This window comes from Artemia sp. Qi Xiang Cuo, chromosome 10 (assembly GCF_049724085.1).
Source record: "Artemia sp. Qi Xiang Cuo chromosome 10, ASM4972408v1, whole genome shotgun sequence".
Classification (NCBI taxonomy): Eukaryota; Metazoa; Arthropoda; class Branchiopoda; order Anostraca; family Artemiidae; genus Artemia; species Artemia sp. Qi Xiang Cuo.
In genome coordinates this window covers 5128023-5145997 of record NC_142803.1, presented here as the reverse complement: position 1 = coordinate 5145997, position 17975 = coordinate 5128023, and the positions used below count along the sequence as shown (strand labels likewise).

The window sequence follows — 17975 nt, the reverse complement described above, 5'->3', positions numbered from 1 at the left end:
GAACGTTGAAGGGGAGTTTCAATTAAACAAAAACTGTATGCATGCCGGTTTTCAAAAGAGCATATAAGCAATATCATAGGCAGAACACCCTGTAATTACTAGAAGCATCATTGAAACTTGTAAAGAAGCTAATTCGATACAAGATTTTGAGTTCTAGTGCCCTTTTTAAGAGAAAAAAAGAGACTGGAGGGCAAAAAGCCCTTCTCTCAAGTCCATTCATTTTCTGGACACCTTCAGTCGAAATTGTTAGATAACCATTCTATTCAGCATAGAAGAATGGTCCAGGAACTATTTCTTTAAGGATATTGGGCATGTCAACCCACCACGATTATGCAACTGGTCCATTATGCTTTAGAAATAAATGGCTGTTTAAAACTAAATCAAATTACATTGTTTTTATGGTTGTCAATAAATAACCTCTGCAATATATCGAGAACGACTGGGGTATTAAGTTGAAACTTTCAGGGCTACTACTGTTACTACTTCTGCTCTTACAATTTAAATAAAAAAATGAGTGCAAGTGCATCCAGGCTGAACAAGAGCATGGATAGAATCTTCCGGGAATGATATTAAGTTTTATTTGTCAGTTCAACTTGAGGAGGTATAAAACCAAATTAAAAATTATTGAAAATTCTTTCCCAAAACACAAATAGCCAGGCAAACTATGGATTCTTATAGAAAAAAAATATAAAATGTATTTTTTTTTCCATGAAAAGCACAAATTATGTTCTAGTCTTGGGAAGGCACCGGGGTTATCAGCTCTGATCATGTTAATTTTTGCTCGTATTGAGTTTGATTCAGCTATTTATTGTAATTAATTAAAAAAAACTTTGTCCACAAAATAAGTTTTTCAAAGAAAAGTAAAGAGCTTCATTAAACAAAAAATGAGCAAAAATAAAATCAAACAATCCACCAAGCATGAAATTACCACAAATCAGCATCGATAAATAAATGAAACCCAAAACGAACAGAAATTACAATAAATAACCGAGTCAAACATAAGTTGGGCTCAAAACCCCTATGCCTTCCCAAGGCCAGAACAAAATTTGCACTTTACTGAAAAATATAAAGGTTTTTACTTTTATAACTTTAATAAATCAAATAATATTAACATTTTGATTACTAAATATCAGTATATGTATATTAAACTGACAATGCACATTCATTTGTATTTTTTCAGTAAAGTGCAAATTTTGTTCTGGCCTTGGGAAGGAATAGGGGTTTTGAGCCCAACTTATGTTAATTTCTGCTCGTTTTGAGTATAATGTATAATAAATAATACATTGTGTCAACATCGTTCGTATATGCCCCCAGGGCATAACTTAAAACCCTTGCCCTGAGGGTTGTGGGGGAGTGTCCTCCTCAAAAATATATTTTCTATCTGAAAATCAACTACGCTGAACAAAATACCTATCTCAAAATTTTGATTGGATGTGTTTGGGGGAATTATGGGCCGGGGGGGGGGGGGCTAGTTGCCCTCCAATCACTTTCGACTATTAAAAGAGGCACTAGCCACTCCAATTTCCAATCGAATGAGCCCTTTTCGAAGTTTCTACGACAACTCCTGCCCTGGTAAATAAAAAATAATAAATAATAAATTGTGCCAACGTCGTTCTTTACTTAGGCAGCACGATTGCGCTGCCTATGATTTATGTTTGTTTTGAGTTTTATTTATTCATTGATAGTGATTTGTGGTAGTTTTACGCTTGGAAGATCAATTGACTTTAATTCTGCTGATTTTTGGCTTAATTCAGCTCTACTTTGTTTGAAAACTTGTTTTGTGGAAAGTTTTTTAAACTACTATACTTCAATATCAATACCACAGAAACATACCTTTATTTCGGCAATCAAAAAGATTGGTCCCAGGAAAATCCCAATCTAAGTTTTAATTGCGTCAAAATGACTGGTGAATTCACTTCTCGCTTAGCTATCGAATCAGAATATTTTAAATCGTTAAGGATATCATCATTTGCTGCCATTTCATCTCCTAATTCTGGAAAACAATCATAAAAAAAAAAAGATATGATTATTATCATAGCCGTTCCATAGATACAACGAATACACTATTTTGACAATATTGATACAAATAAAATCTTTTGCAGTAGTTCAATACCTTCCACAAAGTTCAGTGAGAGTTTTAACTTGGGACCCTAAGCCATTCCAAAAATACATTAGATACGAATTTCCACAGCGAAAATGTAGGTAGCGTCTTTAGATTTAGTTTAACACCCTCTCAAAATTCCATGAAACTTTCAACTTAATAGCCCCAACCGTTCCTGGGGTACTGCAGATATGCCATTTTCATCAGTGGGATGCACAGTGTCCTATGTTTATTTCAAGATCCTCTGGAACATTAACTGGAAATTCAATTGAACACCCGAGCCGTTAATCATACATTGTAGCCAAGCCATTTTGACAACCTAGTAGCACATAGTATCTTTCGGTTTATCTCGACACTTAACCATACATAACCTATAATTTTTATAAGAGCTTAGAGCGAAAAAATATTATGTTTGTTTAGATTGGTGACCAACATTGTTTATCACATGCTATCTTCATTAAATTTGGATTTCCTTTGCTCTATCCTTAACCGTCCTTTACCCAAACTTAGCTTGACAATTTCATCCCCATCTCCAGAGTCGTTCTTCAATATAAAGCAGGAATTGTACATAAATGAACTCGATAAGCAGTATCTTTTAAATTAATTCTATCCTCCTATCAAAATCTAAATTTTTAATTACGCTCGCCCCCTCCTACTTTCCAGTATTTCCTCATAGTTTCAACTCGATTCCTTAAGCCTATGCCATTCTTGAGATATTGTGAATAATCCAAGAAATCGGATGTATACTTTTTTGTTTATGTACACGGGTAAACGTGTCATTTCAAGAGTGTACTCGTTGGAAAGGTCGGTGATCTTTAAATAATAAACAATAGGTAAAAGCTTGCACAAAATATACATAATTAGGAACACAAAATATACATAATCAGGAACAAATTTTTAGACCATGACCTTTAACCCTTACCCCCATAAAAAAATTTAGTTATCTAACAGATCGAGTGAAAGGGTACTTATATAGCCTCCCAGTCTCAGAAGTCATGCTGACCTGCAGTAGACCATTCTTCCCGGAAAAACAATGCACGCCATATAAATGAATCATAGGCCGCGCAGTAGCGCTGCTTAAGTAAAGAAAGATGTTGGCACAATGTATTATTTATTTATTTCTTTGTTGTTTTTTTTTCTTTTAGGCCAGGGCACTTCGTATTCAATGAGTTATCGTAGAAACTTCGAAAATGGCTGATTTGCTTGGAAATTGGAAGGGCTTGTGCCCTTTTTACTAGTCGAAAGGAATTGGAAGGCAACTAGCACCCCTTCCGCGCCATCTATTTTCCCAAACACATCCAATCAAAATTTTAAGATAGCCATTTTGTTCAACGTAGTTGAAAGATTCGGAAATTATGTCTTTGAGAAAGACACTTCCCCCCCAGCCCTCAGGGCAAGGGTTGTAAGTTATGCACTGGTGGCATATAAGTTTTTTTTATAGAAAGCAGGGTCGTAAAAACTTCAAAAAGGACTCATTCGATTGGAAATTCAAAGGGCTAGTGCCCTTTTTAATATTCGAAAGTGATTGGAGAGCAGCTAAGCCCCCTTTCACGCCCACCATTTCCCCATACACATCCAATCAAAATTTTAAGATAGCCATTTGGTTCAACGGAGTTGAAAGTTTTGGAAATTAGGTCTTTGAGGATGACCCCCCCCCCCCCACAGCCCTAGGGCAAGGGTTGTAAGTTATGCCCTAGGGTATATAAGGCTTTTATAGAAAGCGTTGTCGTAGAAACTTCAAAAGGGGTTCATTTAATTGGAAATTGGAAGAGCTAGTGACCTTTTAATAGTTGGAAGTGATTGGAGGGCAACTAACCCTCCAATCACGCCCACCATTTCCCCAAACACATCCAATCAGTATTTTGAGATAGCCATTTCATTCAGCATTGATTAAAGTTCTGCCTTTGAGGATGTTAACCCCAAAAAACCCTCAGGGCAATGGTTTCCAGGTATGCCCTGAGGGCATATAAGGTTTTTATAGAAAGTGTTATCGTAGAAACTTCAAAAGGGGCTCAACCGATTGGAAATTGAGAGAGCTAGTGCCCTTCTTAATAGTCAAAAGTGATTGGAGGGCAATTAACCCCCCTCTCAAGCCCACGATGTCCCCAAACACTTCCCATCAAAATTTTGACATAGCCATTCTGTTCAGCTTAGTTCAAAGTTCTAGAAAGTATGTCCTTGAGGATGACAAACCCCCCACACGCCTCAGGGCAAAGGTTGTAAGTTATGCCCTGGGGGCATATAAGGTTTTTATAAATAGCATTGCCGTAGAAGCTTCAAAAAGGGCTCATTCAGTTGGAAATTGAAAGGGCTAGTGCCCTTTTTAAAAAAAGAATGTGATTGGAGGGCAACTAACCCCCCTTTCACGCCCACCATTTGTCCGAACACATCCAATCAAAATTTTAAGATGGCCATTTTTTTCAACGTAGGTGAAAGTTTTGGAAATTAGGTCTTTGAGGATGACAACCCCAAAAGCCTCAGGGTACGGATTGTAAGTTATGCCCTGGGGCATACAAGGTTTTTATAGAAAGCGTTGTTGAAGAAACTTCAAAGAGGGCTCATTCGATTGGAGATTAAAAGGGCTAGTGCCCTTTTTAATAGTCGAAAGTGATAGGAGAGCAACTAACCCCCCTCTCACGCTCCCCATTTCCCCGAACACATTCAATAATAATTTTGAGATAACCTTTTGTTCAACGTGGTTAAAAGGTCTGGAAATCATGTCTTTGAGGATGACAAACCCCCCACAGCAAAAGGCTCAGTCTTTTTCCCTGATAAAGACTATGTCAATATAAACGAACAGAAGTAATTAATAAAAACGTTTTCCACAAAATAAGTTTTTCAAAAAAAAGTAAAGAACTCCATTAAACAAAAAATGAAGAAAAATTGTATCAAATAATCTATCAAGTATACAACTACCACAAATCAGTATCAATAAATAAAATACTACTACTACTACTAACAATTCACCGCAGAACCAAGCCGCCTGAGGCCAACACAGCTACGCACGGTCCTCCTCCACCCCAATCTATTCAAAGCCTCCCTTTTTACACCCGCCCACGAAGTTCCCATTTCCTTTAAATATTTCTTTATTACGTCCTCCCCCCCCCCAGACGGGGACGACCTGCTTTCCGTTTAGCCCTAGATGGTTGGCCAAAAAGAACAATCTTCGGCAATCTGTCATCCTTCATCCGCACAACGTGCCCTAACCACCTCAACCTTTCTTTCATTATAGCCCTAGAGAGCGGTATTGAACCACATTTTTCGTATAGTCTATTGTTTGAAATACGGTCAGTCAGCCGGGTACCCAGAACAATCCTTAAGCAATTTCCCTTGAAAAATATAGCAAATCTTCATCCGTTTTTCATAGCGCCCATTCTTCAGAGCCATATTTGGCCACTTTCATCACTGTAGCTTCTAATATTCTAATCTTGGTTTTCAGACTTATCTTCCTATTCTTCCAAACTTTTTTTAACTGTAAAAAAACACCATGAGCCTTAGCTATTCTACTTTTAACATCTTCACGTCTCCCACCGTCTCTACTAATAACACTATCAAGGTAAGTGAAGCTGTCCACCTGATCAATCATTTCATTACCCAACGTCACCTTTTCATCTTCAATTATTCCTAGCCTTAGTGACTTAGTCTTCTTAACATTAATTTTCAAACCAATTCTAGCACTCTGAACACGCGATACCTCTAAAACTTCATTCATTTTGCTCACACTTTCATCTAGGATGCTTAAATCATCAGCATAATCCAAGTCCAGGAGACTTTTTCCTCCCCATTTAATTTCGTGGTCTCCCATTGCCTCTCCTGTGCTCCTTAAAACAAAGTCCATCAAAATAATCCATATAAGGGGGGACAGAACACAACCCTGCTCTACTCCTGATTTAATACAAAACCAGCTGCTAACCTTATTTCCTGCATTAGCGGCAGAAGTGTTATTCTCGTGTATAGCACGAATAAGCTAATTACATTGTCCTTGTTTGACACAAAATGAAACGACCTTTACGAATGCTCTTCTACCAACGAAGTCGCCAGCTACAACGTCAGACTCAAAAGCGGGGAAGAATGGCGCTCAGCTAGACAGGGCTGTTTTAACTATTAACCTAAGTGGATCCGTCTAGTTAATATGAGCTCGACTTGTTCTAAGAATGCCCTATTAGTCTCCTCAAACTTTGTCTACGACATTTCTCAGTCTAAAAAGTATCGTATTACTAAGTAATTTGCTACCTACAGAGACCAGACTAATGCCTCGATAATTATCACACTCACTTTTATCACCTTTCTTATAAAATGGCTTAATTAAGGTTTTCCTAAAATCGTTAGGTACTTCCCCTTTTTCAAAAATCATATTTATAATCTTCAATAACTAATTTTTCATTTTCCTCTATATTTTTTCCTGCAACTCTATCTCGCTAAGCAAGTTCTCAAAATGTTCGGCCCATCTCGCTTTAGTTTTTTCCTTATCGCTAATTGCGAACGAAACTAAATAAATGAAACCCAAAACAAACATAAATTAAAATAGATAACAGAGTCAAACTTAAAACGAGCAGAAATTAATATGAGTAGGGTTCTAAGTCCCTATTCTTTCTAAAAACCAAAATATAATTTTTACTTTACTGAAAAAAATTCTTTTAAATGTTTTGATTTTATAACTTTAAGAAATCAAAAATTAATCAAGATTTTAAGGAATAAATATAAGGAAATGCATATTAATCTGACAATGCATATTTTTTTCAGTATATTCATTTGAATTTTTTTCAGTAAAGTACAAATTACATTCTACCTTTTAGAAAGCATAGGGGTTCATTTTTATGTTAAAACACTGCCGGAAAGTATTTCAAAATCCTCAATCGCATCTTCCATAAATTGTGTTGACACTTTTATTAATAAATTTCAAAGATTAAAAAAGGAAGAAAGAATCTCAGAAAGAAACAATCAAATACAACATTGTGGCAATGGAGCTAACAGTATTCTATTCCTCACTTCTTATGTCTTCTTAATGCCCCCATCTGAAGGAATACACCACTTAAAATACCAAATCGATATGTTAGTAATTCTTTGCCGAAGAAGCAGAATATATAAAATAAAGACTTCATAATGACGAGGACTTCAAAATAAAGAAGATACGACAATACAGCAAAGAAGTTTCGACTAAAATATAAAGTAGGCTATTTTTCTAAATAGCTAAATAATGGTAAGCAAGGCTGTAAGGGGAAAGGGTGACCGGGCTTTACTCTTTCCCTCTCCGAAATTTTTATAAAAATGCATACAAATAAATTTTTGATGCGTTTTTTTTTTATATTTACAATTTACAATTACAGTTTACAATGTATATCTTATTTGTGAATTTAAACAGGAATACATCATTTAAAATACGTTTTAACATTAATTCCAAATATGCAAATCGATATGATAGTAATTCTTTGCAGAAAAAGCAGCATAGTATGCACGTTAGTTTCATTAGCTCGAACACCGTTCTAAGGACGGTTGAATACTAAATTGGAGAGTTTAGAATTAAACAATTTTACAATTGTTTACAATTGTCTATAGTGAAACAATTTTAGGAAAATAGTTTATGAAGTTGCAGATAATGTCTTCTAGAGGAGGAAAAATAAGGAATAATAAAAATATCAAACCTCGTGGAAACTAGAGCAGAATTTCTTTTACACTAAAATGTTCATAAAAATCAGCTTAACTACACGACAAAAATCTACCAAAATCCCCCAAGCACAAGTGTCCCAAATTTACCCTTGAAGGGGGAAATCAATTTTTGTGTTTAGAAAAATTTTGGCATTTCAATAGTCGTTTCCTATCAAACAAATTGACTCCAAATCTGAACTCAGGTTTCCATTTTTCTGTACCCTCATGCCCATTTCCACCGTATAGGATTGGTGAGGGAGTTAAAACTCGAAATTAAGAGGTTGTCGTATTTTTTGATCGTTTCCTATGAAATGAATGGTGGCGAATTGGAAAATGAACATAAAAAATTGATTTTGCGTAGTCAAGTACCTCATCTCACCTAAAACGGTTGTGCAAAATTGACTTATTTGAACTAGTTATTTTAATCAATTTTGGTCAATTCACCATTTCCTATAAATCCAGGAATTGCGCCTTAGAAAATGAATCTTGAGAAATATAATTTCAAACCAGTATTCTAGAATCCCCTCTCCCTCCTGTTTCCGGTTTCCACTCCTTAGTGCCATTCTTTAGCTAATCTAATCAGTGGGGCCATCTACCATACTACTTGCTACATTACTGGGTTCAATGCTATATAAAAGGTTTCTACCGTTTTATTTACTTCCGAAAAAATTGACAACAGAATAAAGGTAATGAGCGCGCTAGTCGAGCTGGAAAAACTCTAGTCATTATGTTTGACCAACCGCTTTACTGGAAAGCAAAGTGTATCGTCGATGCAGAGCCTGCCACAAGTGATTTAAGAAAAGCTATTGTTGTCCTAAGTGGAGTTCACACGCGCATGAGTTTCCTAGGAGCCATTCGCTTCCTTGTGGCCGAGTTGGGACTTTTGGAAATCATAAGTCAAGTATATGTGCCTAACGCTGGGCGAAGTCTGTTACAAGGAAAATCTGTCTCTCATGCTATGTGAGGCCGTTGGAGATAGCCCTTTATGCGAACCTTTTATCATCAGAACTGAATAATAATGTTTTTGATGGCAATAACATGCTACCAGAATCCCTTGAAAAGACAAAACAGGAGTACGAGTCGCTCCTTGAGGGAGTTACGATTGAAATATTTCATATTATAAAAGACAATCCGAGTCCAGAACCGCCCGTCCTCGGTTTCAATATCTGGGCCTGTTTGGAATATTGAGATAGAACCAGACAGGTGAACAAAGTGGCATTTTGAGCTTTATCTACAGTCTTTGTTAGAAATGCTTCCTTGCTTTGCTGCTTCCGGCCACAATCTTTACACGAAGCCTAGTTGGCTGTTTGTGCAGTCGATTTTTTCAGTTGAGGAAAGACAACACAGAGCAGTATAGAATTTTACAGGAAAACCTGTTGATCCGGAGAACTGACAACTACTGGGTGGCGCTTTCTCCTGATTTGGTGATCGAACAAACGTTAATGAAAACGAGTGGTGGTCCAACGAGAAGTAGAGGCATGATTTAATTGCAGCAGACAATTTGGACATTTGCTATGCCTACTTTGGTTCTCGTTAACAAAGGCAAGCAGAACCTGACTTGCCTTGCAGAGTTGACTATTGAAAATTACGCAGAAGTGATATCTTCAAGGAAAGCTAGAGATCTGGTGGAAATAGAAAAAGATAGTTCAATAAATTGAGCCCCTACAGCCCTTCTGGCACGATTCACAGCTGTTGAACGTGGTTACTGGTGTCCGCGCTTCATAATCTGTGAACGTAGACGATGGTAATTAAATTACAATTCAGAGAGCCAAACAAGCTCACCATTACAATAAGACATAAAAAGCGGTTAATATTGCGGTGGGTGACATCGTATACTGTCGGGACATTACTTCAGTACGAAGGAAATCAACCAAAATGTTCCTTTCGTGGTTCATTTGCTGTTTTGGCAAAATTGTAAGGGAATCTTTTCTATTTAGGATCATTAAATCCTTCTGAAGGACGCAAAAGAACTGCCAATGCCAGGCATATAAAAAAGATGGAACATGAACCATTTCTAAAATATAATCCAAAATACACTGAGCCTTATGATAAGCTCATTACAGATTAAGAGAAAACGAAAGAAAATTCTAAGTGAAAATTCAATGATTGTACGCTTGATACTGTTGAAAAAGTACCTGACAATCTTAGAACACAAAGAATAAATCCACTATTAATATTTCAAAATATAGTACCTGATTCCTCAGAAACGGAGCAAGAGCCTCAGTATTCTTCTTCTGATCAATCTTCCCAATTGGAAAATTGTGCTTCCAAAAATAGTGCTAAGCAACTAGATTCTATGCAGCAGGAACCTTTAACTGACACCGAAACTAAATTTTCTAGACAAAATACAGATTCTACCAACACCAATCCAGTAGTTGTCGAACAACATAAAGCAATAAAAGGGAGAGAGGGCAATCCATTCTACACCTTAAGGAAGTTGAAATAACCGATGTATTCAGCTTATCCATAAGAAAAATCGAAGGCTTACCAACCTTCATCACTTAAATTGAATTCTTGTTATTTATGAAGTGCTTATAGTCACTGATTGTTATCTCCTTCTTTTTTTAACAAGAAATAAAAATGATAAAAAAAATTTCAGCTGAAATTTTGAAAATGGTAATACTCTTAAGCTCGAGTCTAAACTAAACTGAACTGTGACAGCTAACGGTATTTCTGTAATTTTTTTGAAGCTTTCATACTCAGGGGAATGCTGAAACCTGGCTTTATACTGCATAAATAATTTAAAACCCTAGGGAGATTTTGGTTTAAACTTAAGGGAATATTCAATATTTCATACCCATCTTATTCATATAAATTACAAATGAGTAATATTTTATTTTAAGTTAAATTCCTTTCTTATGATATTATTGCCAAATAATTCCAATACTACTGAGGGACCACAGATATCTTAAGACGGGAAACTGGATTCCAATTTACGAGTGAACTGGTCAACTGAACACAATGGTCACTAGATGAAATGACAAAATTCTAATTCATTAGAATTGCTCTGTTTCTTGCTTTCTTCTTTTACCCTTAGCCCCAAAAGAACAGATGTAGTTAGTACTTAACTTAGAAAGAGGGTAATGGATGTAGTTATGATAGCTGGTTTGGTTATGTTTTAGCTTAATGTTTGGATTATGTGTGATTCTTCCCTAGTTACTAAGTTTCTATTAACCTCTAAGCACCAATTAATATAATAATAATGTATGTACTAATTAATAGAAAGAAATGTATATACATATATATATATATATATATATATATATATATATATATATATATATATATATATATATATATATATATATATATATCTATATAAATTAATAAGTTGAATATATACCTATAAATAATATTTAACCTTTTAAAACCTTTTACTTATTAGAAAAATGATAATCGTTTGTTGTCCTTATTCTGTTCAACGGCCTTGAAGAAAAGGGAATCGTGATGTAAAAAAAAGCTTCTACGTTCCTTAATGACACGATAAGGCACGATCGTAGATGTGAGGAAAAGACAACAAGCACCGCAAATGATCAAATAGTATTAAATCGTTAAAGGCTAAAGAACGGAAGCTACCTTTAGCTGATAATCTTCTGAGGATTAATGGTTTTTACAATTTTCTTGGTCACTTACTCATTAAATAGCGTTGCAGCCTAAAATTCATTTATTTTGTATTGCTTTATACTGATTTGTGTTCTTAATTTTGTGTTTTTTGTCTTTCATGATTTATCCTTGTAAAGGCCAGCACAATTGAGTGGGACGACTATAATAATTTTCTATATTTATTCGAATATATCAGCATAATAATATTTACGCAAGCTTATATTACAAGGTCGGTTTTGTAAGAAGTGTCCTTTTAATTTTAGTATATTATTATGGACTTGCTATGAATTTTGGTAGAATCCAGTTCAGGCTAAGCCAATACCCTTTCAGAGAATAATTAAACCCGATAAACTTATTTGTAAACATACATACACCCTTTCTATCAAGTATTGACTTTAGCTTCGTTTGTTTGGCAAATAAGGGAGGAAACATGTTTTATGTAGACATACACTGACAATACAAGTCAGTTGGGGTTATAACTTTGCTAAAGCTTCTTGCACACTTACAGAATGTAAGTCCAATATGTTCCTTACTATTTCTTATTTTTATTGTGTTAAATCCCAGTAAATGGGTATATATCCAAGTTTTTTAACAATATTATTAGATTCTTTCAAGCAGCAGCAAGTTAGCCTTAACATATTAGTTAGTATGCCTGCTTTCTTTAATATAAGAAACTTCACTTCAAGCCAATACAAGAATAAGAATTGATCTTTGATTGTGAATAATAAATATTGAATTTTTAGTTATAACGAAATAATTAATATTAATTAATTATAATTCTCTTCTTTGATATTAAAAACCTAGTTTTTTCTATACCTGTGTTTTCTTGTTTATTTTAATACGATGCTAGGACTTGTTAGGACTGGATTCACTTCCTTCCTTTGAGGCTAAATTAGGGGTGGTCGGGTCTCATGGCTGAGGTTGGACATGGAGACATGAAGCCCTCGCCCCTTACAATATAAGGCTTTATCCGATTTATTATTTTTGGATCGATCAAGCTCAGATTTTGTTACTTTGTTTTTAGGCTGCTGACCCTTTTTAGAGTTGAGAGCTTCCTATGTTACCCCCAATTTGTAATATGGAAAACACCTATATGATCTACTGCTATATGTTGTCAAATCCTTTGTCTTGTAAGCATATGTGGCCCAGAGCGGCAATACTATAACCCAGTTAGAGACTCACGCATTGATTTCTCTTATGTTTCAATAACCCCTTCAAGAAATTAAACACATAGGACCGTAACACTTTCTCGGATTTGAAAAACCTTGTTTACGTTTTTCTACACAGATGAAGAAAAATTAACTAAGGCCTTTTTGCTTAATATTTTGAAGGTTTTAACTAATTTTTTTTCTATATTTTAAGATTTGTTTAACTTTTTTATTATTTTCTCGGGTTTTTGCATTTCCCACTTGTTTTTTTTTTTTTTTTTTTAGACTCATTGCCGGTCACTAAAATTCAGAAGACTTTTAAGTTCGAATTCTCTGAATTAATTGAAAATAAACTTAAAGAGCTAGAGATAAAGTAAAGAACTTAAAAAAGTAAAGAGCTCCATTAAGCCAAAAATGAGCAAAAATAGAGTCAAATAATCTTCCAAATGTAAAACTACCACAAATTATTAGCAATAAATAAGTGAAACAAAAAAGGAACAGAAATAACAATAAATAGCCGAATCAAACTCAAAATGAGCAAAAATTAGCCTGAGTACCCCCATGTACTAATAGTACTAACGACCCCCATGCCTTCTCAAGACTAGAACACAAATTGCGCTTTACTGAAAAAAAGAATAAAAAACAAATGACTGTGGATTGTCAGTTTAATTGACATCCACTGATATTTATTCCTTAAAGTTTTGATGATTTTTTCTTTATGAAAGTAAGAAAACTTAAAATATTTCAAACGTGTTTTGTTTTCAGTAAACCAAATGTTTTGACTACCTGTCTTTTAACTACGCTGAGCAAAAGGGGTATGTCAGAATTTTCATTGGATCTGTCTGGGGAGAAGTTAGACGTCTGAGGGGGGTTAGTTCCCCCCAAATCACTTTTGTTTTATATTAAAATGGGCGCTACCCCTTTCAATTTCCAATCAAATGAGCCTTTTTCGAAGTTTCTACAACAACAAATGGGCATCTCAAAATTTCGATAAGTTACATTTCGGGTAAACACGAGGTGAGGGGGAGGGGGATGATCAATCATCCGATCACTCTGAATCTTAAAAAGGGCAGTAGAAATTTTGATTACAAATCCAAGGAGCCCCCTCCAAAGTTTATACGATCAACCTTTCTACATAAACCTCAATGTCCTCAGGGCAAAACTTACAACTCTTGTCCTGAGGCTGTAGGGGTTGTCATCCTCAAAGATATAATTTCCAGGCCTTTTAACTACGCTGAACAAAATGTATATCTCAAAATTATTATTAGATGTGTTTGGGGAAATGGTTGGCGTGTGAGGGGGGTTTGTTCCCCTCCAATCACTTTTGATGACTATTAAAAGGGGCAGTAACCCCTTCAATTTCCAATGGAATGAGGCTTTTTCGAAGATTCTACGACAACAAATAGCAATCTCAAAAATTTCTATAAGTTGCATTTCAGGAAAATACGAGGTATGGGGGGGGGGTATCCACCCTCCGATCACTCTGAATATTAAAATGGGCATTAGAATTTCTTATTACCGATCCAATGTGCCCCCTCCAAAGTTTATACGATCACCCTTTCTATATATACCTTATATACCCCCATGACATACAACTCTTGCCCTGAGGGCTTATGGGGGTTTTCATCCTCAAAGACATAATTTCTGGAGCTTTCAACTATGTTGAACAAAATGATTATCTCAAAATTTTGATTGGATGTGTTTGGGGAAATGGTGGGCGTGGGAGGGGGGTTAGTTGCCCTCCAATCCCTTTCGAAAATTAAAAAGGGCACTAGCCCTTTCAATTTCCAATCGAATGAGCCGTTTTCGAAGTTTCTACGACAACTCTTTCGATACGAAGTGCCTGGTCTAAAACGAAAAAAAAAATAATAGTACTTTGTGCCCACAGTGGTCTTTACTTAGGCAGTGCTATTGCGCTGTCTATGATTAGGCCTTTTTGCTTAATATTTTGAAGGTTTTAACCCATTTTTTCCTTATTTTTTAGATAGATCAAACTCAGATTTTGGGAGCTAGCCTTAGAACACTAACCATTCCTAGTGGTTGAGCGTTTGACCGCACTGGCCCTACATTTTCTTGGATTATATTTTTAGTTTATTTTCCAAATACATACGCTAGAGGCTAAGGCGTTGTATAGTAAACTTGTTTGAGTTCAATTTTCTTTGACTAATTCCTTTTTCCTTAATATTTTGAAGGTTTTAGCCAATTTTTTCCTTATTTTTTAGATTGATCAAACTCAGATTTTGGGAGCTAGCCTTAGAACACTAACCATTCCTAGTGGTTGAGCGTTTGACCGCACTGGCCCTACATTTTCTTGGATTATATTTTTAGTTTATTTTCCAAATACATACGCTAGAGGCTAAGGCGTTGTATAGTAAACTTGTTTGAGTTCAATTTTCTTTGACTAATTCCTTTTTCCTTAATATTTTGAAGGTTTTAACAATTTTTTTCCATATTTTAAGATTCGTTTCATATTTTTAGTATTTCCTCGGGTTTATACATATCCCAGTCGGGGTATTTCGAGTCATTGCCTGTCACTCAGCTTCACAAGACTTATAAGTTCGACTTTTCTTTGAATTAGGCCTTTTTGCTTTATTTTTTTGAAGGTTTTAACCATTTTTTGGCGCTTTACTGAAAAAAAAATGACTGTGGATTGTCAGTTTAATTGATACATACCGATATTCATTCCATAATGTTTTGGTTATTTTTAATTTATGAAAGTAAAAAAAGTAAAAAGTAAAAAGACTCTTCTTTCAATTAAGCCTTTTTGCTTTATATTTTGAAGATTTTAACCAATTTTTTATTATATGCGCTTTACTGAAAACAAAAGAAACAACAACAAAAAAACAAATGACCGTGGATAGTCGGTTAAATTGACATATGAATTGTAATTGAACATGGATTGTCATATTTATTCTTTAAAGTTTTGATAATTTTGAATTCATGAAAGTAAGAAAAGTGAAAACATTTCAAACGCATATTGTTTTCAGTAAAGCGCAAACTGTGTTCTAGTCTTGAGAAGGCATAGGGGTTATCAGTTCTATCAATTTTAATTTTTGCTCGTTTTGAGTTTCATTTATTTATTGATAATTATTTGTGGTAGTATTACGCTAAGAAGATTATTTGACTTTATTTTTGCTCATTCTTGGCTTAATGGAGCTCTTTACCTTTCTTTGAAAAACTTATTTTGTTGGAAGTTTTTTCAAATTAATTTATGTTCGTTTTTTACTGTCATAGTCTATTTCATGGAAAATGTAATATTGTACATATCTTCAGTTTTTTTCTATAAGAATCCATAGTATGGGTTGCTATTTGTAGGCCGCAGAAACTTCTTCGGCAATTTTTAATCCTGACCCAAACAGTATTTTTTAAATTAATTGTATAGCTTCTGAAGTTGATCTGAAAAATTAAACTCATTGTTTAATTTACAGTAATTTCTTTTGGTTTTAGTTTTAAGTTGGTAATCAGTTTGTTTCAGCTGTTTTGCTTTTTATACTATGGCTCTTTAGTGTTCCAACAAAAATATAATATTTTAGTCCTTCGTTAGCTTAATGTTTCTAAGAGGTTTGAATATCATACTCCCTGTAACTTCTCCTAGCTTAAGGTCTAATTTATTTTTTCCTACTTATTTTAGCTGTTTTGAAGTTTGACTTCTTGTATTGGTTCTTCTGATAGAAAAATTTCAAATAGCCCTGATATAAAACAATTGCTAAAACACTATGTGCTAGAACACACTTTAAAGAGACAGAATTAATTGCTAGCCAAATCTGTTTTTAGTGCCTTATTACCAATTAAAAACCTGTTTCTAGGATTTTTGTCATTACCTCCTGAATCTTTAAGTCAACATGGACCGACGCATATCGTCAGCTAACCCGAAATCCAGCATTCGTTCTACCAGAAAGTAGTTGACCTACTGTCAAATAAATTACGGAATAAAATTTAAGTAACATAAAATTCTGTGTAATTAAAGGATACAGTTTGTAGTAAAGATTGTGTTCAGTTCTTAGACTTTGATTGACTATAGTTCAACTCTAGTCAACTTATTACTCTAAAACTCCAGTTGAAATGTATTACGCCCATCACTGAATAAAAGTGCTAAAAAAAGATATTAAAATTTGTTTTTAATCTTTTTATTTATGTTTCATATATATTTTCGTTGTATGTAATGCTCTCTTGTAAGGAGCATTCTATTATTTTTTAATATTCCATTCGCTTTTACATATTTTATTTACATTTTAAAATTTACACTTTTTAGTCCCCCATGACTGCCCTTTCTATTTTGTAATAGTTGTCTTAACTTTTGTCTCTTTTCCTTGATGATGGGCGATCAAGAAAATGTTGAATCTTTTTCAAGTCTGTTTGTTGCGGTATCAGTGTAGAAAGCAGAGCCTTCCCTTTTCTTTTCTGATTATAGAATTAAGGTTTCTTGTTCTTTTTTTTTATTATTTTCATAGATATTTTTTGGATTGGGACAATCACCTTCTAATATTCAGTCCTCTAACCTTTATCATACAACTAATAGTAATTAAATTAAACCTTTTGGACTTGAAACATACTTATTTTCGATGAAATTCTTGAAATAATCTTGAACAAACCTCTTGAAAAATTAACTTGGATCTGTGGTACCCCTGAAATCTCGAAGTATTCACGATTTTTCATATCATTTGCCGGTTTCTGTATTTTTAAGTTTAAAAGATTAAAAACATTTAAAATTTGCCAACGGTTCAAAGGTAATTTCTAACAGTTATTCATCGATTTTTCGATTAATCACCTCGTCGCATAAGCCTAATAAGCAAAGAAACTTTTGCTTGATGATGAAGTCATTATGTCTTCCCGGGACAAGGTAAAGCAAGGGGGAGGCTCTTCTGTTAGACTGTAATGCCGGTGGGTTCGATATTACAGCATATCCATGTTACAGCACATAGAGACACTTAAAATCCTGTCGAGAGCATCGCAACCTCAAAATTTTGCGAGCACAGCTGAAGTCAAAGACTTCCAAATCATGGACATGAATGGTCAATTCCCAACTTAATAGAATAGATTTTTCAAGGGATATAAGAACATATACGAAATTTTTGGATTAATCATGAACCTTAAGTGTCTCAAACATCAAACAAAAATAAACTAAAAACGGATCAGACTAATCAATCGATTCCAATGCCGTATCCAGGGGGGAGGGGTTATAGGGTTTGAGCCCACCCCCTCCCGGAATTTTTGCCTGAATCGTGAAAAAGTAGCAAAAATGCATATTTCATTTAAGTTTTTTACCTCCCGCCCCCCCCCACCCGAAACAAAATCCTTGAACAACACATTGCGTTTGAACTACATTGGCTATAGATCTTGTTTTGACAACAAATATCATATGATTTCTTATGAATTCCTAAAGCCAAAGTAAAAATCCCTGCGTTTAAGCCATACTATTTATACTTTGAAAATGTTCGTTTTCAGAAGGAGGAATGGATTGCAAAAATTTATTTCGG

The 17975-nt window shown here is 34.7% G+C and overlaps 1 long non-coding RNA gene across 1 annotated transcript in view; it reads right to left on the bottom strand.

Moving 5' to 3' along the window:
* The window catches only part of LOC148947389 (uncharacterized), a 39616-nt gene that overhangs the window by 6151 nt on the left and 15490 nt on the right, over positions 1–17975 (bottom strand). The window contains exon 2 of the long non-coding RNA XR_016142358.1: positions 1834–1993. This is a non-coding gene — a long non-coding RNA (uncharacterized LOC148947389). The remainder of the gene's footprint in view (positions 1–1833; positions 1994–17975) is intronic.